Raw genomic sequence first — 25,637 nt, forward strand, 5'->3', positions numbered from 1 at the left:
AATTAACCTAATCAGGATTAATTAGGGGTGGGCCCCACTATCATTGACTGATTAATTAATTAACTAACCGTTTAATTAGTTTAGTTTAATTAATCAAAATTAATTAAGTTAATTAATTAATTAATTTTAATATATATATTTATTATTATTATTTATTTTATTTTATTTTTAAAACCGTTCTGTGGGGTGGGGCCCCCGTGTCATTGGCCCAGAGGGGCCTTAGCAGTTACGGGCGCTAGCGGGCGCCGGGTCTCGGGCGTCGCCCGAGCGAGGGGAGGCCAGTGGCAAACACCGGCGAGGAGCACGGCGCAGGCGGCGAGGGGAGCGGCGCAGCGCGCGGCCGGACGGGGAGGTGTAAGGCAGAGGCCATGGCAGAGCTGGGCGGCGCGCAGGCGACGGAGCAAGGCGGCGGGGGGGGGGGGTGGGCGAGCAGCGAGCAGTGGCTGGCGACGCCGCACGACGAGCAGCGGCTGACGGCGGGCAGAGGAGAAGGGCCGGAGCGGGGCACAGGCAGCTGCAGGCTGCAACAGGACGAGCGCGCGTGGGCGGGGCACCACGGGGTTGGCCAGGTGCGGCAGTCCGCGGGCGCCGGCGGGCGGCGGAGCCGAGCGCGGGGGAGAGGCAGGGCGCACAGGGGAGAGAGGAGAGGGGCAGCTCACAGGGGCGGTAGGGATTCGGGCAGCGGGGGTCGAGCAGGTCGACGGGGACGACGCGGCGGAGCGGAAGCAGGCCGGCGAGGCGGGTCCGGGCGGCGATGGACGGCGACGGGCGATTCGGGCGGCGGCGTCGGCGGTTTGCTCCCCCTCCCGATCCAATCGAGAGAGGGGGGAGGGAGATATTTCGGGGGGAGGAGTGGGGTGTCGGTGGTTGGATTAGGTTAGGGGGAGTGGGTATAAGGGAGTGGGGGTGGGCCTTGGCCTAGTTGGGCCGGCCAGCTAGGACGGAGCCCAGTGGGGGGTGCTTCCTCTCTTTTTGTTGTTGTTAGTTTTGTTTTTCTCTTTAGTATTTTCTTTTCCTTTTATTTATATACTTTTTTGTTTTAAATCATGTTAAATTATTTAGGCATTTTAAATTTTTTTACTACACCATATTTATCTATGTAATATTTAGTACAAACCGAACATTTTTATTTTAATGTTTGAAAACTTTTATTATTTATCAAACTTTGAATTTGAATTTTGGACCGGTTTTGATCTAACGATAGATTAGCAACAGTAATACCGGTGACGTGGCATCATTAGCGTGGAATTACCGTAGCTTAATTATCCGGGCGTCACAATTCTCCTCCACTACAAGAAATCTCGTCCCGAGATTTAATAGGGGAAGTGACGGGGAAGGGATTTGGTTACGAAATTCTAACGAGTGTTCTCGGTCTTGGTTGCTCTTCCTGAAGTAGTTGATCCTCCTCGTTGATGTCTTTATTTCTCTGCTTCAGGTCATCATGGTGAAGTCGGCATCCTTTCTTCGGAAACTCCATCATACTTACGAAAGAATAAGGTGGGTATTCCGGGAGAACGGACCTCTGCAAGGTTGATTATCTGGTAACTAACATCGGGGAAGGTGGCGGAAAGTAACTCTCAAACTGAAACTTAAGAAAATATCGAGAGCAAAGTCAGAAGGTACCATGATGAGTTTCAAGCCGGTAGGCAATCGTTCGATGCCTGAAACAAAGTGTAGAAGGGGTCCAAAGCAATGGGAATAAGTTTTGTGTCTGATACCAGAATTGATGATATCTCAGAAGGTGGCTCGTGAATTACTTATGAGGCCATGCGCAAGGAATAACTTTGGAAACAGGAGGGTGTAGGAGAGTCAGGTTTCGATCCTGTGGAACGATGGGTTATGGGCCCACCATGTGGGTTAAAAGCAGGAAGGCGCTAACATTTGCACAGTCAAGATAGCAAGGTATGTCGGAGAATAGACTGTCAGTTTTGTTGGCAACAACGTGGGTACCAAGGGCGAGGGACGAAGAGAACCATTTTCCTGCTCGTTGAAACGAGGCGGACCAATAGGCAAAGTTCTCGTCCATCGGTGGCTACCGGGATGCTATCGACAAATGCCACATGGTCTTACTGACACGGTTGTACACCAAGGTGTTCACATAAGCAGAAGAATATCACTGCTTAGATCATATGGATCACAAGGAAGGTTAAACAAATAAATGGAAGGAAAATGTGATCCTCAGATCAAATATAACAATGGAAAGGAAAATGTGTTTGACACATATACCAGGGGGATACCCTTCCCAAGAACAAGTAGAGCATGATATCCATGACAGGATATAATGTAGAAAACTTTTTAGGTAGGGGAGAGAAATTTCATGACATTACTCATACAGCGGTGTTTGGATAATTGAGCAGGAAACATTTAGCATTGGGCTTCAAATATTCTTGTTGAAAATCGGAGTACAACAAACATGCTTCGAGATAGCATCGACATGGTCTTCAAGCAAAGGTCGGACTTTGGATACACAAAGGATTCATCAAGAACAACTTATAGAATAAGTCTTTCAATTTCCTCATGGAAGAATGGATAACCTTGCTGAAAAGGAAGCTATAACAATAGGTCCTCCGGCCAGGTGTGCTATGCATGACATAACCTTACCGGGTCATATAAAGGCCAACATTATAACTCTTGGAAATATGTTCCAACCATCACATCTGATCGAGATTCAGATTTGATTGGTGTCACGATACCTCAGACTTAGGATGCCTGAGAAGAAAAGGTGCGGCACAATTTGACGAGATAACATTGTAAGATTCTCGGTAAATGAACTATGGAAGCAAGTTCCGAATCATGAGTTCATTATTAAATCAAGGAGAGGATGAGGAGGTGGCTGATGAACTCAACGACAATTCATCGGGATTTCCAAAAGATGGATTTCCACAATTATGTGAACAAGGAGATAGCTTTTGTCAGTTCAAATGATATATTGAGGTATGCTTGAGGAAACATACATGATTAAACATTGGTTGACGGTGCACCCGAAATGCGGACTTAGGTAGCACAAACAATGTTGGCGATTCGATAACTAATGGTCTAAGAATGAAATGTTGACCATTAACTTCAAAGCAATAAGGTTGCTAGAAGTTTTAAAATTACTAGTCCATCTGTCGGTATTCCTGTTAGGATCAACACGGGGACCAAGAAAATAATGGTGATGGTGAAGTATCACTTATATCAAGAATTCTCAAGAGGTGGTGAGATTCTCACAACATCCTTGACAAAAAGGCAGTAATACTACAAGGTAGATCATAATACAAGCTGGATAGCAAGTTGCATCCATAACATGAACAAGTTTGTGATGAAAGGAAGGTAAGGATGTTGTTGATGGTAACTCAAATTACCAAGGAACAAGGATGGCACTTATCGTCTAGAATTCCATTGATATCCTGGAAGGAGTCAAAATGTTGATGATGGTCACGACAATTTGTTGTCGAGAGGATCCACAAAGAAGCAATTGAACAGCGACTGCATCACGCAAAAGGACTGATGCAACAAAAGATTATTGGAGCCACAGATACGACACAAACTCGAAATCAAGCTTGCTATTTTTAAGGCGAAATTATATGAGGAGGAAGATCGACGTAAGGTTAGCTCATCGTCGAAAATTGTGCTCCGGAAAGAAGGACCAGGTAGCATGGTTAAAATCGGCATGATAATGACATAGCCGAGCAGGCTAGGAATGACGTGATCGAGTTCAAACTCGTAAGTAATGGAGGTTACTAAGAGTTGTTGAATCGCAGTGTGGACTCGATTCAGTTGTCGGTGTCTTTGAGTGTTTAATAACTCGGAGCCCGTGAAAAAATTGGAATCAGTGAGGATGTAGTACTTGATGAAGAACTCATAAGAGGTTATGCAGTTCGGTGATAATCTCGAGATACCAGGGGGTAATACTCGACGATAGATCAAAATAGAGGTTGGATTGGGTATTGCTCTGCAGAAGTCAAGTGCTTAAACTTGCACGAGAAATGGTATTTAAAGGAGAACATGGTCGGAACCACGATTGCAAAAGGCCAGATCCCAGATATAAGATGAACTTATACCAAGGGGATACTTAATTTAAGAGAAGCTTTCATGATAAGTTCTACATCGTGTCCATGGGCATGAACACAAAGTTCAAGGTCAACTCCCACTTCTCCAATGCATGACCATACATTCACTTCTCTTTATCGAACTTGTAGTGTTGAAAAGTTATCTGACGAAGCGGCAGTAGTGTATAACCTATATAACTTTCGGGTTCACACAGATTAGGGAAGGCATAGGTTCAACCCAACGAGGCTTCTTAGGAACATATACCACAAGCTTCAAGAGTAAATATCACCAGCTCGAAAGCAGAGCATGGTTGGAAAAAAGAGAGGATACAATTTACCAAAGGCATTATGTATCGGAGAAATAACTCACAAGGTGATTAATGATGAAGGACACTGTCAGATAATAATCCAACAGTGGATATGGCGATCCACAATGGAGCTGATGTGAGTATCGATACCCAATCAGAGGAAGAAAGAATGCAAATGCATCGGTTTATAGAACATCTGAATAATTCAACGTTTAAATAACAAAGGGATTATGATTTTCAAATCAAGGGATCCAGAGCAAACGCTCTGATCAAGGATGGATAAGTTGAATAGACTTAGGGGTACAATTGATGGCAATCTGATTGGCCGAGAACCAGCTCATGTTCGAAAGACGTCTGAGTCGGAAAGATAATTTATAAGGATCAACTAATGATTGCGTGCATTCGCAACATATTGAATCAAGGGACGCAAAATGATAGTGAGAAAAGATGCCAATAAGATTACTAGACTTATGGTATTAACCAGAATGCAAGCAAGCAAGAATTTCAAGAGCAACAGGCTACTCAGGGTTTTCGGAAGGTCGAATGGCACTTCGAAGACTTTTGTGAAACACCTGAACAACTGGGGATGAGCGGATACTCGATAAGTGTGAGGAATTATCCGTAGGGGGTATTCATTAGGCAAGAACTGCAGGGCAGTAAGCTCAAGGATTCTTAAAAGTTTGGAGAATAATTCGATGCATTAACAAGAGCAACTGGGAATGAAAGTAAGACGACAAGTGCATGTAATCCTCCATAGGGATAACGGTTATAGGGAATTGCAAAAGCAACGGGAACAAGGTCTCGAGTGAACACTGGAGAGTATCTTCCGAATCTTCTGGTGTAGTTGGCGATCATCTGGAGTGAGGGGCTCTCCGGGAGGAAGTAGTAACGAGATCCTAAAGTTAGATTTTAGTAAATTCATTAAACCCGAGTAGGAGAGAGATCAGAGTCCCAGAGTAAAGGTCGAGGAGTAAAAGATCCTAGTACCACCCAATGGTGACGTGGGCCCGTAAGACACACAACCATGTTAGTAAAAGTTTTTGCAATGTCTAGACTCGACTTCGGCCAAGGAGTGTGGAAGGGGGATTCCTACAGGCAGTTGGCTCTGATACCAACTTGTGACGCCCCCGATTCAATCATACACTAATCATGCACGCAAACGTGTATGATCAAGATTAGGGACTCACGGGAAGATATCACAACACAACTCTAAATATAAAATAAGTCATACAAGCATCATAATACAAGCTAGGGGCCTCGTGGGCTCGAATACAAGTGCTCGATCATAGACGAGTCAGCGGAAGCAACAATACCTGAGTACAGACATAAGTTAAACAAGTTTGTCTTAAGAAGGCTAGCACAAACTGGGATACAGATCGAAAGAGGCGCATGCCTCCTGCCTGGGATCCTCCTAAACTACTCCTGGTTGTCATCAGCGGCCTGCACGTAGTAGTAGGCACCTCCGGTGTAGTAGGAGTCGTCGTCGACGGTGGCGTCTGGCTCCTGGGCTCCAGCATCTGGTCGCGACAACCAGGTAGAAGGGAAAGGGGGAAAAGAGAAAAGCAACCGTGAGTACTCATCCAAAGTACTCGCAAGCAAGGATCTACACTACATATGCATGGGTATATGTGTAAAGGGCCATATCGGTGGACTGGACTGCAGAATGCCAGAATAAGAGGGGGATAGCTAATCCTATCGAAGACTACGCTTCTGGCATCCTCCATCTTGCAGCATGTAGAAGAGAGTAGATGGTAAGTTCACCAAGTAGCATCGCATAGCATAATCCTACCCGGCGATCCCCTCCTCGTCGCCCTGTTAGAGAGCGATCACCGGGTTATATCTGGCACTTGGAAGGGTGTGTTTTATTAAGTATCCAGTTCTAGTTGTCATAAGGTCAAGGTACAACTCCGGGTCGTCCTTTTACCGAGGGACACGGCTATTCGAATAGATAAACTTCCCTGCAGGGGTGCACCACATAACCCAACACGCTCGATCCCATTTGGCCGGACACACTTTTCTGGGTCATGCCTGGCCGCGGAAGATCAACATGTTGCAGCCCTATCTAGGCACAACAGAGAGGTCAGCACGCCGGTCTAAATCCTATGCGCGCAGGGGTCTGGGCCCATCGCCCATTGCACACCTGCATGTTGCATACGCAGCCGGAAGCAGACCTAGCCCCCTTAATACAAGTGGGAGCTTACGGTCCAATGCGGCGCGCGCCGCTCAGTCGCTGACATCACGAAGGCTTCGGCGGATACCACGACGTCGAGTTGGTTAGTGCGTATAGACCAAGTGTCCAGACTCAGATCAAATACCAAGAACTCGTTAAGCGTGTTATTTTAAAGTAACCGCGAACGCCGACCAGGGCCAGGCCCACCTCTCTCCTAGGTGGTCTCAACCTGCTCTATCGCTCCGCCACAAAGTAACAGTCGGGGGCCGTCGGGAACCTAGGCCCACCTCTACCGGGATGGAGCCGCCTGTCCTTTCAGCCCCTCTTCAGAATCACTTGCGGGTACTCAACGAGCTGACCCGACTTTTGTCACCACATGTGTCATGTATATAAAGTATATAGTATATACCTGTGATCACCTCCCTAGTGATCACGACCCTATAGTATAGCATGGCAGACGGACAAGAGTGTAGGGCCACTGATGGAACACTAGCATCCTATACTAAGCAGTAGGGTAGCAGGTAAGGGTAACAACTGTAGCAACAATGACAGGCTATGCAGCAGAATAGGATTAACCGAAAGCAGTAACATGCTACACTCTTCTAATGCAAGCAGTATAGATAAGAATAGGCGATATCTGGTGATCAAGGGGGGGGCTTGCCTGGTTGCTCTGGCAAGAAGGAAGGGTCGTCAACACCGTAGTCGACCTGGGGGTCGCCGGCAGTCTCGTGGTCTACCGGAAAGAAGTAATGGAGGGGGAACACAATAAATAACGGAGGGGGTACACCATATTTATCTATGTAATATTTAGTACAAACCAAACATTTTTATTTTAATGTTTGAAAACTTTTATTATTTATCAAACTTTGAATTTGAATTTTGGACCGGTTTTGATCTAACGATAGATTAGCAACAGTAATACCGGTGACGTGGCATCATTAGCGTGGAATTACCAGAGCTTAATTATTCGGCCGTCACACCCGTGGAGAGGGCTAGTTGAATAGTAGCCGGTGGAGTAGCGCGCGGTGGAGGCTGGATGAATAGGAGCCCGTGGATGAACAGACACAGGTGGAGGCTGGAGGAGGTCGACGGTGGATGAACGGTAGCCCGTGGAGGCTGGAGAGGGTCGACGGTGGAGATGAACAGTATTCCGTGGAGTCCCGTTTTGCGGTACGCCACACCCCTCCGGATGAACAGGACCCCCGTTTGGACCGTAGCGCTCCAACACAAGTCCGTTTCCTCCGTTTTGCGGTACGCCACACCCCTCCCGATCAACAGGACCCCCGTTTCGACCGTAGGAGGTCCGTTTCCTCCGTTTTGCGGTACGCCAGACCCCTCCCGATGAACAGGATCCCGTTTTGAACGTGGCCGGTCGAACACAAGGCCATTTCCTCCGTTCTGCGGTACGCCAGGCCTCGTTTCCATCAGCTGTTCCGTCCAAGCCCTCCCGATGAACACGACGACGCATTCCGTTCCGACCCAGCTGGTTGGCTCCCCATGAACACGACGACGACACAGTTTCTTCGTTCCGACCCAGCCATGTACACGAGCCCTGGCCGTACGTATGCGCGAGTAGGTGTTCGAGACCCTGCCCGTATGTACGTACGTGGTCGTATTTTCTTTCTTGCACACTGGCCGCTGTACGTATGTGTACATGCTACGTGCACACCTATACTACGACACGTGTGCACCTCTACATCGACCAGTATGTACATACACGTTGGCGACCAGAATGACAACGCTACGTACGCTTCGACCAGGTGGGTCCGGACTGTCAGGCACTTCCTTGCTTGCGAAGATGTAGCTAGTGGGTCCCAACAGTCAGGGGGGTGAATCGTTTTTTTTCAGACGCACTTCCTTGCGTGCGAAGATGTCGCTGGTAGGTCCCAGCAGTCAGGGGGGAAACGTTTTTTCGTGAAATACGGTTGCCCGTCAGGTGGGTCCCTGCTGTCAGGTGGAGGAATCATCCAACGGCCGTGGACCCAGCTGTCAGCCACTCCACGTACAGTCCATGTCCGATGGAAGCCGTTCCTTGACCACGTCGCACCGAGAGCACCAGGGTGGTGGACGACGGCGAGGCCTAGGAAGGGGACGACGCGGAGCCGGGGAAGACGCGGCAGTGGATGCCCACGCGTAGAGGAGTATGAGGGTTCACTGGTTCGCTGTGGTGTGAGGCTGCCATCGCCGCAGAATAACAGGGGGTGTGGGTGAGTAGAGGGATGGCCTGGCCAGCGGTGGGAGTAGTAGGGGGCGGTGAGGCCTCCGCGACATTGCAGGCAGCCACGGGAGGCAGGAGCACGAGGCACGACCGGCACTGGTTTGGGCGGCTGGAGCAAGAAGACCAGAGGTTGAAGAAGCACTACGGCCGTTGGATGGACATCGTACGGTCACTGGAGCTAGAATCGTTCATATTGACTAAGTTGACAAAGCCCTTCGTCCCCGTCAACTTAGTTGGTGCACAAGTCAGCCTCCCACTATTGTGGGTCCCAGCTAGCAGGGGGTATTCATTTTTTGTGCGTAATAAGGAGGCACTTCCTTGCGTGCGAAGATATAGCTGGTGTGTCCGACCTGTCAGCGGTGGGAATGTTTTTTTCGTGAAATACGGAGGCCCTTCCGGTGGGTCCCAGCTGTCAGGTGGAGGAATCATTATTTTGCGCGTAATAAGGAGGCATTTACTTGTGTGCGGCCATGGACCCAGTTGTCAGCCTCTCCACGCACAGTCTACTTCCGATGGTGTTGTTCGTTGACCACGTTGACCACTCCATGCCGAGCGCATCCAAGGTGGTGGACGACGGCGAGGCCCCAGACAGCAATGAGCCGGTGATGGGAAGACGCGGGAGTAGAGTCGCAGACGGAGAGGCGTACGAGGGTGAACTGGTTCTGGTGCGGTGTGGTTCGGCAGTCGGTGGAGAAGAACAGGAGGTGTGGAGGGGTGGAGGGATGGCCTGGCCAACGGTGGAGTAGCGCTTCACAGCGAAGCGTGCTAAGCAGAGCTGCTAGCAGCAAGAGGCGGGAGCAGGTGGTCCCGGCGGCGCTGGAAGAAGAAGACGAGAGATTGAAGATGGATGCCGGTCGTTGGATGTAAATCCAATGGCTAACGATGTCAGAATCATTTGTTGACTAAGTTGACAACGAGTTGCATTGGCTTCGACCTATTGGCCCACATTTCAGCCTCCAAAAATGTGGCACGTATTCAACCCATTTTTTCAGAATTTACAGTCAATTTGATCTCTGTCTTTTTGAATTACAGTCCATTAGCTAGGCTGGGTGAACAAATAATGTAGCGTCCATGCGAACCATTTATGTTTTTCCTAAAAAATTACAGGCCATTTGCACTTTCTCGAAATACACGATTTTGCTGGGCTGGTTCTAATTATAATGTTGGGGTGGGCGCAGCAATGTTATCAAAAAATAAACAGGGGCTGAGCATTTTGTTATATATATATATATATATTTAAATAATAAGTGATTTCTTATTACATTGGTCCTTAAATCTTACCAAGCTTTTGTACACAATCAACGGGATTTTCGTTGCTAAAAAAATCCAGGATTTTATTGTTAAGAAATTATTTTTATATGTTAATAAGATGTGGGATATTGTTTCTTACATATATAAGTATCTGTTAAATGTATGATGACAATAACAATAATATATAATAACATATAAAATAATTTAAATATATATAATATAGTTAGAAGGGAAACATAAGTTGGACCAGGCGTTCCTATTCTTATATAGAAAAATAGAACAGACTTCTGCATTTTCTTCAAAAAAAACATAAATTGGGCTGCCGATGTTTCAGGAAAAATAAAACCTCGGATGGGAGGTCCATAGGCCGGTCGATACATGACGGCCCTCAACAAAATACAAACAGACCTATGGACCTCCCATCCGAGGTCGTGGGCTGCGCATGTTAAAAAAGAAAGCCTAGATGGGGCAGCCCAAAACCCAGTTGATACTTGCTGCCCCAGTGATAATAAATGATACCTGCCAGCTCCCCAGCTTCGTTGTGAATTTATCTCCTATAGTAACTACGTTGAAGCACCTAAAAAATGTAACTATGTTGGCAAACCCGTGGGCCCCAACGTCAGTATAGCATTAGGAGGAAGTATTTTTTCGATGAGGCACTTGCTTGCGTACGACCATAGACCTGGTGGGTCCCGACTGTCCGCCTCTCCACGTACAGTCCTCTCTAGATTCCTCTCGTTTGTTCAGCATGTTCACAACGGCAGACAGCGGCGTCGCGGCGAGCGCACAAAGGCGCAGGAGGAGATCCGACCACTTGAGGAAGTGCCTTATTAGTAATGAAACAACTGAACTGGCCTAGTGGCCGAGTGACACTACCCGACAGCTGTTCCGCCCGGGTTCGATTCCACCTGTGCAGAGAAAATATCTCCAAATTTTTTGCCTATGCCTTTATTGACATGTGGGTCCCAATTGTCATCTACGCACACCACGTCCAACACTTGCCAAAACTTCATCCCTCGTTTTCTCTGTTTTTCGCACACTCAACATTGTGTGGGCATTTTGAAAATAGCATATCTTTTTGACTGTGCATCATATGAAGATGTGCTATGCATGAATGTTAATCATCATGATGTTAACTGACTGGTAGTTCCAGTTTCGACCATGAATAAAACTTCCAATATGATGTTAACACTGTTTGAAAAGGCAGTGTTAATATAAATGCTCTGCCTCTAAAAGTTGCAGTTTCTTATCTGAAACTGAACTTGGAGTTTCTTATCTGAAACTGAAACTTGCAGTTTCTTCTCTAAGAATCACATTGTCTGCACTTTTATACTCCTATGAAACTACATTTTTAAGTGCTAGAAATAGATCTCTACAATTCATAAAATACTTCATATGCTCAATACTGCAAATCTGAAATTCAAAAGACATTCATATCTGAAAGTACTCTCAAAATACACAACACAAAACACAATTCACAACCTGCAAATACTAACAACCCTAAGCCCCTCCTGACAGTTCACAACCTGCCCGACTATTGGGCTAGGGGGCAGTCCCTCCTATTCCTCGGCGGCAGACAGCCGCCCCGTGAGACGATGTGAACGGTGAGGGAGAGGATGGCGGGGAAGCGTCGTCGGGCCAACTGTTTTTCTCCTCTTGCAGTTGGGTTCAGTCAACGAAGACTCCACCAGCTCGCTCTGGCATGACACACTCACAAACGGCACCCTGTAGATGCTCAATCCTTCAATCTCTGGTGGATGCTCCATCTGGGATCAATACTCCCACCACCGCTCCCTCACGATCGGATTCGGTGAATTTGTTTGCTCCATGGCCCAGAGGAGCAGCTCTATGTACTCCCGCGCGACTCCCTTCGGGCGTATCACCGCCTTTTCGCTCTGATGCGGATATTTGGCCATGGATGTCGCCGTCGCTGCTAGTTGGTCCTTATTGGCAAACCAAGACTGTATCTCCAACATCCTAGCTAGCTTCACAGGGTCGCCGTCTGTGATCCTCACGTATCGGTTGTACTCCTCCATCGATCTACTTCTCCACAGCACCTTCACTCACCGGCGGTGGTTTTTGAATGGAAGAGGAGAGGAGCAGCGCTGGTTTTGGATTAGAACGGGAGAGGAGCGACGCTGGTTTTGGATTGGAACAGGAGAGGAGGGCGGTGGTTTTGAAATGGGAGAGGAGAGGAGCGGCGCTGGAATTAGATTGGAACAGGAGAGGAGCGGCGGTGGTTTAAGAGGAGAAGAGCGGAAGAGCGGCGCTGGTCTTGGAAGTATTTTTTTTGTTTTGCGTATTTTGGGTCAATGTTTGACCACGTACTGTATTTGACAAGCAAAATGTGAATGCATGTCACCAAAAATTGTATCGTTTGGTTCGTATCTGAATGTACTTTAAAATTATATTATTTTTGCAACGTATAACATATATTTTATTTGCAAAAATCATGGTCAATTATGACCCAGAATAAAAGGGAGACTAGTTAATGGGGGGTCGCTTTCTTAATTGAAGGGTAAATTGATTTTGATTTTGATCCAGTCACAGCGCGCTGGCCCTCTCGCCCGATCCGAAATCGCTGCCGCACGCTCCTCTCCCTCTTCTCCATTGCAAAACCACCTCCTCTCCTCTCCATCATCTCCATTCAAAAACCACCGTCTCGCCTCTCCCGCTTCTCCATTGCAAAACCACCTCCTCTCCTCTCCATCATCTCCATTCCAAAACCACTGTGTCGCCTCTTCCTCTTCTCCATTGCAAAACCACCTCCTCTCCTCGCCATCATTTCCATTCCAAAACCACCGTCTCGCCTCTCCCTCTTCTCTATTGCAAGACCACCGTCTCTCCTCCCATCTTCCAAAGCTAGCATCGGACCACTCAGAAGGACATTTATGGAGAGGATGCGACAGCGAATCAGGCAGATCGCCGGCGGCGACCAGGCAAAGTTAGCCAGGTTGAAGGAGATCCTTACTTAGTTTGACAATGAGTGGGAGATTTCAAGGACGATGAGGGCCATGTGGCAATATATGCGAAAGAACGAGACAGCGGCGATGAGGGCGGCGATGTACATGTACTCCTCGACGGCAGTCACGCTGCAGTCCTTCGAGTTCATCGAGTATCTCCTTTGGGCGATGGAGCAGACAGATTCGCCCGAGGCAAAAGTCAGGCGGAGGTGGTGGGCGTACAGGTCAAAGGTCGAGCACCCAGAGGATAACGAATCAATCGAGTACGGTGTGCCGTTCGTGAGGGTGCAGAGTCAGCCGGAGCCACAGGAGTATTCGTTCTCCCACCGCAAGAGGAGGCCGGATGGCGCGACGTCGCTTCCCCGCCGTTCTCCACGGTTCCCTCGACGCTCGCCTCATTTCAACGGCGGCGGTAGGGTTTAAGGTAAGCTTCACACTAACCTAATCTTCCACCTGCTCAGGCTTACAATCAGTGTGACAGCTAATGAAAATCATGCTTACAATCAGTCTCCGAGTACTACGCCAATCACCCTTAAATAGCTCTAGACCTTTGGGTCAAAATTGTGACACTGTGTACAAATAAAGAAAAATAGATTGGTGCTTCTTTCAGAAAAGAGTACTCCCTAGAAAACTGCCAATATAAGCTACTAGTATTTGGTTAGAGGATTTGCTATCGAGAAAGATCCGTCCACAGAGAGCGCCACAGATCCCACTGGTGGTGGTGGATGCCAATGTGTGCATGGAGCATGGTTGGTGTCGGTAATTTTTACTTGGCACACCTCGCACTCTGCATATATGCCGGTTCCATCCGTACATTTGTGCAGTTCCACCAAAATGCAGCTGAATAACCCTGTTTGCACAGATAATAAAAAAGCGTGATTACATTATAGTGGCACTAGTTGATGAAACACGCAAAATAAATAGAAGAAAATATTGCGATTGTATCATAGTATGCCATGCTGTGAGGGCAAGATGGGCCCTGCGACGCCTCATACGGTACGCCACGCCTCATACTGGAAATCGTCCCAAGTCTCCCCGATACACCTTCTGCCAGTGATGAACTTCAGTGTACAGCGGTAGTACAAGGAGGGGCCTTGAGACATTCAAATCTCTATTTTTGTGCAGATCAACTAAAATTAAGTACCCCAGTTTGCAGAAACGCTTAAACATTAACAATGGGACTAGTTGATGAAACATACATTAACAAAGAGAAGCACTTTCTTTATCTACATTGGAAATGAAATGATAGAGAGGACACTCACTCTATTTTAACTGTATTATTACTTCATTTTATCAGTGACACTAGGGTCGAGCAGGTGGCAAACGAGGCGTACCGTGCATCGCAAGGATGAAGGCCGGGGGTGCTTAGACTGGGATGCTGAAGCTGGCTCTTTCAGTCCCTATCTTCCCCCTGTTCTGTGGTAGCATTTGGGTTGTAATCCAAACTTGGTCGAGCTGGTGCTGCGTCCCCCTACCTGCCCAGCTTATGTGGCGAACTTGTCTCCTGCTAGTACTCAGTCCGTTCTAGTAGTAGTTGCATAACTGCCCGTTTACACTGAGATGTTGTCGGATAATGGTTCTCTATGGTTGGGTTTCTTTAGAGAAATCGGAGGGAACCCCCTCTTTCGATATATAAAAAAACAGTGGCACTAGCGGTGCAAAAACATTGCCTCAAATTAATAGTGCCACTAGATTAAGGTGCAAAATAATAACATTACTGCTTTATCATGGCAGTGCCAAAATAGTAGCACAAGAGCAGGATCAACATGCAGGATCTTTGGCAAACGGTCAGACCAAAAAGGAACATACCTCGTGATGGGAACCATATCTGCAGTCAATGCCATCGTAGAAGGGATGACACCAGTCACCAACATGGATGATTCAATTCATGGGACCTTTTGGTGCAGTTCACCTAAAATGAAGCAATGTCCCATGAGCTAGCAGCTTCTTCTTTTTTTTTTAAGAAAAGGGCTCCAGCCCCGGTTCCATTTCCATCAGAAAACAAAACCCACAGAGCTTCTTCTTCATTAGTTGCAATAAAATTGAGCAACATCAAGGTTGATCGTGAAGCTCCTGGAATGTTCAACTATAATTTGTATATCATTTGTGCAGTTCAACTAAGATCAAGCGTGAAATTTATATCTTTGTTTGCACAAAAAAGGTGGAAAGGAGGGTGACTAACAAGTGATGAAACATGCATCAAATGAAAAAAAGCATGTTCCTTATCTGAATGGCAATCGTACAAGGACAGTAGCAATTTCTAGCAGCATTGCTAGATATTAGTTTAATGGTGCCATTGCTTCATTTTACCAGCAACATTACATTAACAACTGCTACAGAGTCGGTATTTGGGCACGGGAGAGTAGGCGGACCAGGATAGTTGCATCTCTAACGAAAAGAAGCAACTTATCTTAATGGGAAATTTAGCAGGACATGAAAAAAAACTGCCATTGATTCACATTACTGGAGGCATTACATTGAAAACAACATTGGTTTAACGTGTCCTTACTTTTAACAGTGCGACTGCTACATTTTACCAGTAGCATTACATAAGAGCGGCTCGGGGCAACAAATATCAGAAGAGGATATCTGGGTTGGTCCCATTTTTGTTCGGTATATAGCCCCCTTATACTGTGTGAGGCTAGCAAATCTAGTGCTGGACTTACTCTGTTGACTTGTCCCCCAGTCCCCACTTTCTTTCCTTTTTCAACCAATAGATCAGGTTTATATTGAGTTTGTACTCACTATTAAAAAAAGACACATCCATGACATTTTGGGCTGAACGAATTTTTTTCTGTCATACATATGACACTTCTATGACGATAATTGTGACAAAACCCGGTATCATCATAGATGTGGTGGGCTCCTACTTCTATGACAAAAATCATGATAGAAAATGGACTTTTCGTCCTGGGCGGGCCGGAGATGCAGCTGCATGACATTCTTTGGGCCGTCCATGACGGAAAAAACCATGGTAGAAGCGAGGGCGAGGAAAATTTCGGGGAGTTCCCGGTTACGGTGGGAGGTCGGGGGCCGAGCGATGCGCGTTTCTCTCGTACACGTACGCGCATGTGTGCGAGGCGTTGGCTCTAACTGAACCTGAGCGAGGCGTTGGGCTCTAACTGAACCCGAGCTATTGCACTGCAGGCTACGCGTTACTGAACCCGAGCGATTGATCGATGGCTGTTAACTAAACCCGAGCGAGCGATTCCTTCGCTACTGCTGCTAACTGAAGCCGATCGATGCTGCCTCTGGGATGAACAGTGAGCGTTGCAGGGGGGTTTGGATGAACAGTGAGCGGTGGCGTTGCCTCTGGATGAACAGGACCCCGTGGTGTGGTGGAGGGCTGGATGAACAGTAAACGGTGGAGGGGTGCCCGTGGAGGGGTGGTTGAACAGGACCCCATGGTGTGGAGGGCTGGATGAACAGTAGACGGTGGAGGGGTGCCCATGGAGGGGTGGTTGAACAGTAGCCGGTGGAGTAGCGCGCGGTGGAGGCTGGATGAACAGGAGCCCGTGGAGGCTGGAGGAGGTCGACGGTAGCCCGTGGAGGCTGGAGGAGGTCGACGGTGGAGATGAACAGTATCCCGTGGAGTCCCGTTTTGCGGTACGCCACACCCCTCCCGATGAACAGGACCCCTGTTTCGACTGTAGGAGGTTCGTTTCGTCCGTTTTGCGGTACACCACACCCCTCCCGATCAACAGGACCCCCGTTTCGACCGTAGGAGGTCCGTTTCGTCCGTTTTGCGGTACGCCACACCCCTCCCGATCAACAGGACCCCCGTTTTGACTGTAGGAGGTCTGTTTCCTCCGTTTTGCGGTACGCCACACCCCTCCCGATCAACAGGACCCCCGTTTCGACCGTAGGAGGTCCGTTTCCTCTGTTTTGCGGTACGCCACACTCCTCCCGATCAACAGGACCCCCGTTTGACCGTAGGAGGTCCGTTTCCTCCGTTTTGCGGTACGCCACACCCCTCCCCATGAACACGACGCATTCCGTTGCCTCCCCATGAACACGACGCATTCCGTTGCCTCCCCATGAACACGACGACGACGTTGTTTCTCCGTTCCGACCCAGCCATGTACACGAGCCCTGGCCGTACGTATGCGCGGGTAGGCGTTCGAGACCCCGCCCGTATGTACACATACGTGGTCGTATTTTCTTTCTTGCACCCTGGCCGCTATACGTACGTGTACATGCTACGTGCGCGCTTCTACTATGACACGTACGCGCCTCTACTACGACACGTGCACGCCTCTACATCCACCAGTATATATGTACGTACATGTTCGCGACCAGAATGACAACGCTACGTACGCTTCGACCAGGTGGGTCCCGACTGTCAGGCACTTCCTTGCCTGCGAAGATGTAGCTGGTGGGTCCCAGCAGTCAGGGGGGCGAATCGTTTTTTTTGCCCGGGCGCACTTCCTTGCGTGCGAAGATGTAGCTGGTGGGTCCCAGCAGTCAGGGGCAAATGTTTTTTTTGCGAAATACGGTGGCCCGTCCGGTGGGTCCCCGCTGTTAGGTGGAGGAATAATTATTTTGCATGTAATAAGGAGGCACTTCCTTGTTGCAGCCGTGGACCTAGCTGTCAGCCTCTCCACGTACAGTCCACGTCCGATGGAAGTCGTTCCTTGACCACGTTGACCACGCCGCGCCAAGAGCACCAGGGCGGTGGACGACGGCGAGGCCTAGGAAAGGGACGACGCGGAGCCGGGGAAGACGCGACAGTGGATGCACACGCGTAGAGGAGTACGAGGGTTCACTGGTTCGCTGCGGTGTGAGGCTGCCGTCGCCGCAGAATAACAGGGGGTGTGGGTGAGTAGAGGGATGGCCTGGCCAGCGGTGGGAGTAGTAGGGGGCGGTGAGGCCTCCGCCGCATCACAGCCGGCCACGGGAGGCAGGAGCACGAGTCACGACAGGCGCTGGTCTGGGCGGTTGGAGCAAGAAGACCAGACGTTGAAGAAGCACTACGGCCGTTGGATGGACATCGTACGGTCACTGGAGCTAGAATCGTGCATATTGACTAAGTTGACAAAGCCCTCCATCCCCGTCAACTTAGTAGGCCCACATGTCAGCCTGCCACTATACTGGGTCCCAGCTAACAGGGGGAGTATTCATTTTTTTTGTGCGTAATAAGGAGGCCCTGCCTTGCGTGCGAAGATATAGCTGGTGGGTCCGAGCTGTCAGCGGCGGTAACGTTTTTTTCGCGAAATACAGAGGCCCTTTCGGTGGGTCCCTGATGTCAGGTGGAGGAATCATTATTTTGCGCGTAATAAGGAGGCATTTCCTTGCGTGCGGCCGTGGACCCAGCTGTCGGCCTCTCCACGTACAGTCCACTTCAGATGCATGTCGGTCGTTGACCATGTTGACCAGGCCGCGCCGAGAGCACCAGGGCGGTGGACGACGGCGAGGCCTAGGAAGGGAACGACACGGAGGCAGGGAAGACTCGGCAGTTGTTTCCCACGCGGAGGGGAGTACGACTGTACGAGGGTTTACTGGTTCGTCTGCCGTCGCCGGAGAATAACAGCAGGTGTGGGTGAGTAGAGGGATGGCTAGGCCAGCGATGGGAGTACGGTGGGGCGGTGAGGCCTGCGCGGCAGCAGAGCCGGCCGCGGGGAGGAGGGAGCAGGCAGTCCCGCCGGCGCTTGTTTGAGCGGCTGGAGCAGGAAGAGCAGAGATTGAAGAAGCACGACGGCCGTTGGATGGCCATCCAACAGTCACTGCTTGTGCGTCAACCTTTTTTTTAGGAAAGCCTCAAATCTGTGGAAAACAGCATACAGCCCATCTGCCATTATTTCTAATAATTTACAGCCCATTTGCTAATTATTAAGGTTTTTTTGGAGCCCATATTCTTTTTGTTAGCATTACAGCCCATATTGTGGCCACGGTTAAAAAATTATACGAAATTTTGCATATTTCGGTGCGGTCCGAACTGTTTTTAATCCTGAAATTTCGACTCACATTCAAACTGATTTTAAAAATAAATGTATATCAATATAAAATCCAACAAATTCTCCACGCATAAAAATTAATGTAATTTAAAATCTCGAAATGAAAAAAAAGATATTTGAAACTAATTGCCGGTTTGATGTGTTTTAAAAATGTACAACCCATTTCTCATTACTGATGGGCCATTTTCTCGGCCAGCCGAATGAAAGCTCTCCTCGTCTTGAAAGATTTGCAGCCCAACAGGCCTGACAAAGCGACTTACTTGGCAAATCACAAAAAAACTGGGCTGTGGCCGTGGACCCAGCTGTCAGCCTCTCCACGTACAGTACTCTTCCGATGGAAGTCGTTCCTTGACCACGTTGACCACGCCGCGCGGAGAGCACCACGGCGGTGGACGACGGCGAGGCCTAGGAAGGGGACGACGCGGAGCCGGGGAAGACGCGGCAGTGGAAGCCCGCGCGGAGAGGAGTACGAGGGTTCACTGGTTCGGCTGCGGTGTGAGGCTGCCGTCGCCGCAGGGCCTGGCCAGCGGTGGGAATAGTAGGGGGCGGTGAGGCCTCCGCGGCAGCACAGCCGGCCACGGGAGGCAGGAGCATGCGGCACGACCGGCGCTGCTTTGGGCGGCTGGAGCAAGAAGACCAGAGGTTGAAGAAGCACTACGGCCGTTGGATGGACATCGTACGGTCACTGGAGCTAGAATCGTTCATATTGACTAAGTTGACAAAGCCCTTCGTCCCCGTCAACTTAGTAGGCCCACAAGTCAGCCTCCCACCAAGGTGGGTCCCAGCTAGCCGGGGGAGTATTCATTTTTTTGTGCGTAATAAGGAGGCACTTCCGGTGGGTCCGAGCTGACAGCGGGGGGAACGTTTTTTTCGCGAAATACGGTGGCCCGTCAGGTGGGTCCCAGCAGTCAGGGGGCAAACGTTTTTTTCGCAAAATACGGTGGCCCGTCCAGTGGGTCCCTGCTGTCAGTTGGAGGAATCATTATTTTCCGCGTAATAAGGAGGCACTTACTTGCTGCGGCCGTGGACCCAGCTGAGACTCTCCATGTACAGTATACTTCCGATGGAAGTCGTTCCTTGACCACGTTGACCTCGCCGCGTTCCGTTGCATGCATGCGTCCATGGGCGTGGTGCGTCCCCACTGTCAGCCTCTCACGTACAGTCATCTTCCGATGACTCTCGGTTGTTGACCACGTTGACCACACCGTGCCGAGCGCACCCAGACTGGAACGACCCGGAGATGGGGAAGACGGGGCAGTGGAGTCGCAGATGGAGAGGAGTGGGAAACTTCACTGGTTCGGGTGCGCGGCAGCACAGCCGCGGTGCCGCCCACGGGAGACAGGAGCAAGAACAGAGGTTGAAGAAGGAGCACGGCTGTTGGATTAACATCCAACGGTCCAGCTGCTAGAATCATTTGTTGATTAAGTTGACAAAGCCGTGCGTACACGTCCGCTTAGTAGGCCCACAAGTCAGTCACCAAATCTGACGGGTCCCAGCTGTCAACGGGATGAATAATTTTTTTCGCAAAACAAGGAGGCACTTCCTTCCGTGCGAAGATACAGCCGGTGGGTCCCAGCTGTCAGGTGGAGAAATAATTTTTTCGCAAAACAAGGAGGTCCCTCCTGTAGCTGGTTCGAATCCAAACCTAGACTATGACTATATATGGTGCTATGCTACTCTGCAAGTAATGAAACTGACATATCCAACGTTCGCTTCTCCTCTTCTCTACTTACTCTGCCTAGCATCAGAAGCTCTGGCCGCAGCAACCATGTCCGCTGGCTGCTCGTCCACCTGCTCTTCAGCAGGCAACAACCAGATATGCGCCAAGTCGCCACCCGTACCATCGCCTGTGGGTCTCATCACACCCCCGCCGGCACGCGCACCGCAGCCGATTGCTCATCGCAACCCGCTGCCGTTGGTGTGGTGCCACTGCTGCAAATCACGCAGAGTCATCCGTCGCGTCTCAACCACAATCCGCAACCCTGGCCGAGTCTTCTACAAATGCCCGAATCATGGGGTAATAATATGTTTAAGTGTTGTTCTGCTGCTTTCAGTTGCTGATTTTTTTAATAGTTTGGTTGATGATCTTCCAATTTGATTCGTGCAGAAAAGGGAAGATTCGTGTGATTTGTATTTCTGGGAAGTTGCTGATGTGGGGGAATGCAACTACGCTGATTATTTGGTTAGCCGAGGAATCCCAATACCAGCAGGTTGGGGTGTTGGACAAGTAACTGAAGGAACGGCAGAAGAGGAAGATGCAGAGCAGAAGGTTAAAGATGCAGTTCCTCTGATCATGGCCAAGCAACAGCTGCTGAACGGCCTTGACAGCAATGAGGAGATGAAAGAGCTTGTGAAGATAATGGGCAAAATCGATGTGCTCTGTAGGATGATTGTCTCTTTATTTGCAGTGTATGTAGCACTCGTGATGTATTCAGTGGCTACGACATGAGCACTTTGCTGAAACTAGTAATGAATGAAACCTGTGTAGCAGGCTGGGCGTAGTGTTGTGAACATCTAATGATTTCTATTAACGGAAATCAGGGGGTATCCCCTTTTGCTCATATAAATAAATAAATAGCAGAGGCCCTGTCGGGTCAGCTTTGTTCTCATTCGAAGACGTCGAGCAAATTGCAGTCCAACAGCAAACTATGTCATCAAATTCAAGTTTCACAGCCAAATATGAGTACAACTAAACAACAATGTCATCATGTTTTAGTTGTCATACAATCACCAAACACAAATCAGCATACATAACAAGTGATGTTCTCACAGCAAAATACTAAACAACATGTTCATCAGGTTTCAGTTGTCATAGCAAACACAATTTCACATAGTAGATAAAAAACGTCTTCTGACAGGCAAATACGACAAAAGCAATGTAATCATCATCCGCAGCAGCAGCGTCAACATCTTCGCCATGTGTATCAGTCTGAATCGTAATTCCCCACGGTGTCATCTTCTTCTTCGTCCTCAACGTCCTCGAACGTTGGCTTCTTCTTGATCAACTCTTGTATGTCCACAGCACGACAGGCAATCTTTTCGCCGGCGTCATTGACGTGATGGTTCTCAAAGATATTAGGAACATCTGTGTTATCTTGTACATCAGGAGCAGTGTAAGCATCATCTTGTTGTGCAACTTCATTAAACGAATTCCTCTGCTCAAACCTTTGCAATACTCTCCAGTCATCGCTACGTGCAAATGTGTCTTCCAAGAAAAATATCTGTGTTGCTTGATTTGCCAAAATAAAAGGCTCGTTGGTCTGGTACGCCGCCTTGACATTGATGGATTTGAAATAATCATCAGCTCTGGGTTTTGCGATCCTGGAAAACAGGTTATACCAACGACAGCACAACAGAACCACACACCGATGATCCTCGAAACTGGAGATATACTGCAACTGAACAATGTCTGTTATGTTAGCATACATTTCAGTTGTCTCTTTGTCATACGTATCCGTGCTCATGATGGCACTGTTTTGTGTCTTCCTGCCTTCGTCTCGTGCAAGGGTGTTGTAGCGCACATCTCCAACAACGCAAGATTCATAATGTCTTACCCGAGTATCAGGACCCATTGCTAGTGAGTAAAGGGCATCATCAACTGCCTGCCCATCCTCCCGCATCTTCTTAACCTATGGTTAGAAAATAGACAAGCTGATCATCTTATGTACTCAATATATTAAAAAAACTGACAGTGCACTTCAAAAGCTTACATGGTTCTTGAACCATTTCGCAAATCCTGCCATAACCAGTTTGTCAATGTTTCTTGGATTTTGCGGCAGTAACTCCTCTTTGTAGATGCTGCACAACATAGTGATCGCGTCAAACATCTAAATATATAAGAATGTGCTGCAAGTTTAGTAGATTACGATGTATAAGCTGCAGTACTGCACTTACTTGATATAAGGTAGTATCTCAGGACAGTTATTCAACACATACCAAACCATTTTGTCCAAATCTTTAGGTTTGTCCTCTTGTCGACTCTTCCCTGTAACTCGAACAGAATAATCGAAAACATTGAGCCCGGGATTGTCTTCACCCACCTCTTTGCTAAGCTGATCAGCTGTTTCAATGTATTTTGAGCAGAATGTCAACGCTTCTGTAGCAATGTAGGCCTCTGCAATGGAACCCTCGGGTCTAGCTCTGTTCCTAACATAGCCCTTGAAAGTGCCTAGCCGCCTTTCAATAGGGTACATCCAGCCATACTGTACTGGACCTCTAAGTAGTGCCTCATCAGGTAGATGAACAGCCAAATGCACCATCACATCAAAGAAGGCTGGAGGATATATCTTCTCAAGGTCGCATAGGATAGTTGGTATCTTGTCTCTAAGACGCTCCAAAGCATCTATCCTGATATTCCTACTGCAGAGTTCCCTGAAGAATTGTCCCAACTCTGCAACTGCTCTGTATAAGTCAGGGCGGCCCAATCCTCTAAGGATAACAGGTAAAACCCTTTGAAGTAGGACGTGGCAGTCATGAGTTTTCAACCCTTGTACCTTGTTTCCATCTGCACTGACTCTCCTTTCAGGGTTGGAAGCAAATCCATGTGGGAATCTCACACGTGACAGGACCTCGCAGAATTCTTTTCTTTTTACCTTGTCCAAGACGTACACAGCTGGTGCCATATCCCGTGGTTTACCTTCATCTTGCACCTGCAAATCCTTTCTGATACCCAGGTGTGTCAAATCAATCCTAGATTTTAAGGTATCTTTCGTCTTGCCTTCAATATTAAGAAGTGTGCCGATAATGCTGTCACATATATTTTTCTCGATGTGCATCACATCAAGATTATGCCGCAGATCCAAATCTTTCCAATACTCCAAGTCCCACAAAGTGGACCTGCGGGTAAACAATAATCTCTCTTCTACCCTGCCACGCTTCCTTTTCCCGCTACCATTACCAGGATGGTTTCCTGGTGTAATATGCCTGACCTTCTCTAATTCCACTTGCAACTCATCGGCGGTGAGCCTCTTTGGCGCATCACGGTTTTCATGCTTTGCATTGAACACATGTCTTCGGTATTTTCTAGGATGCGGCTTGTCCTTGGCAAGGAAACGGCGGTGTCCAATGTAACAGATCTTGCTAAGTATTGCGTATGACAGCGGATTCCTGTCACAGCGAACACATGCATTGTAACCATGTGTCGTTCGCCCTGACATAGTGCCCAAAGCCGGATAATCATGGATGCACCAAATTATAACAGCACGCAGAAAGAAATCAGCTGGTGGGCTGCTATATAGGTCTCGAGTGAGAACACCCTTCCATAGCTGTTGAAGTTCCTCCACAAGAGGCTCCATGAACAAATCAAAATCCTTTCCAGGACTTTTTGGACCTGGGATGAGCAAGGCCATCATGTAGTTTGATTCTTTGGTGCAGACATTTGGAGGCATGTTGTAAGGGATAACAAGCACTGGCCACATGCTATATGTGGCGCTCTGGTGGCCAAATGGGTTAAATCCATCTGAAGCTAAGCCAAGTCTAATGTGTCTCGGGTCAGCAGCAAACTCTTTGTGTTTATCATTGAAGCTTTTCCACTCACTACCATGAGATGGATGGCTCATTACATTCTGATCTCTGTACTCCTGGTTCCTAGAATGCCACAGTACATCCTCTCTTGTTTCAGCATCATGAAACAACCTCTGCAATCTTGGTATAATTGGAAAATGTCTCAGAACATTATGAGGAATCCTCTTCACAGCATCGCCATCTTTCCATCTTGATGATTTGCATTTCGGGCATTCACTTAAGTTGGCATAATCCTTCCGGAACAGAACACAATTATTCTTACAAACATGGATCATATCATATCCAATTCCAACTGCACGAAGGAAATTCTTCATTTTACTGTAGGTGTGTGGCAGCTCAGACGCATCTGGGAAAGATTCGCGGAAAGCAGCCAACATCGCATCGAATGATTTGTTGGTCATCCCGCTCAGATGTCTTCACCTGAAGAAAGGTGACCATAGCTGAGAATACTGACAGCTTATTTCCTGGGGTGACAGCAACGTTGCATTGTTCCAACATGCGGGCCCACCGTTTTTCTTCTGCAGGTGAAAGTTCACGGAATGCACGAGCATTTCGTAGCATTGTTTCAATGTTGGTCAAACTCACTGGCTCCGCCACCACCACCTCCTCCTCCTCTTCCACCTGAGCATCAGACATATCAAGATGGTGATCTGCTGCTTCCACGTAGTCAATAACATTGACGTTCACAGCTTCACCATGATGAACCCACCTAGTATATGTGACCGACATCCCATACAAGTGTAGATGATTTTGCACAGTTGACTGGGGTCTTGTAACTGAATTCATACAACTGCTACACGGGCAGAGCACATCTGATTTCGGACCACCGTACTCAGCTCTGATAAAGTTCATGAAGTTTTCAACCCCCTCGACATATGCAGCGGAGAATCTTCGAGCAGAAGTTATCCAAGTCCTGTCCATCTGTTAGACATACAAATTAGTTCTTCTACTAGATATTACAGGAAAAAACATATATGCTTTTTTATGAAGTCCAGAAAAAAATACCTAGGTCGATGTTCTAAAGCTATGGCAAGATATTTGGACGAGCAGATCTAAGTAACGAAATATATGTAAAGCTAATTCAGCAAACAGATTTGAGTGCCAATTATGGCAGGCTGTTTCAGCAGTCAATGAGGCCGAGCACACAGCCATCGAACTATCGAAGGCCATCGCAGCAACAAAGATCGAGTATAAAACGGTGTAGAGCTATTTCACCTAA

This window comes from Triticum aestivum, chromosome 2D (assembly GCF_018294505.1).
Source record: "Triticum aestivum cultivar Chinese Spring chromosome 2D, IWGSC CS RefSeq v2.1, whole genome shotgun sequence".
Classification (NCBI taxonomy): domain Eukaryota; kingdom Viridiplantae; phylum Streptophyta; class Magnoliopsida; order Poales; family Poaceae; genus Triticum; species Triticum aestivum.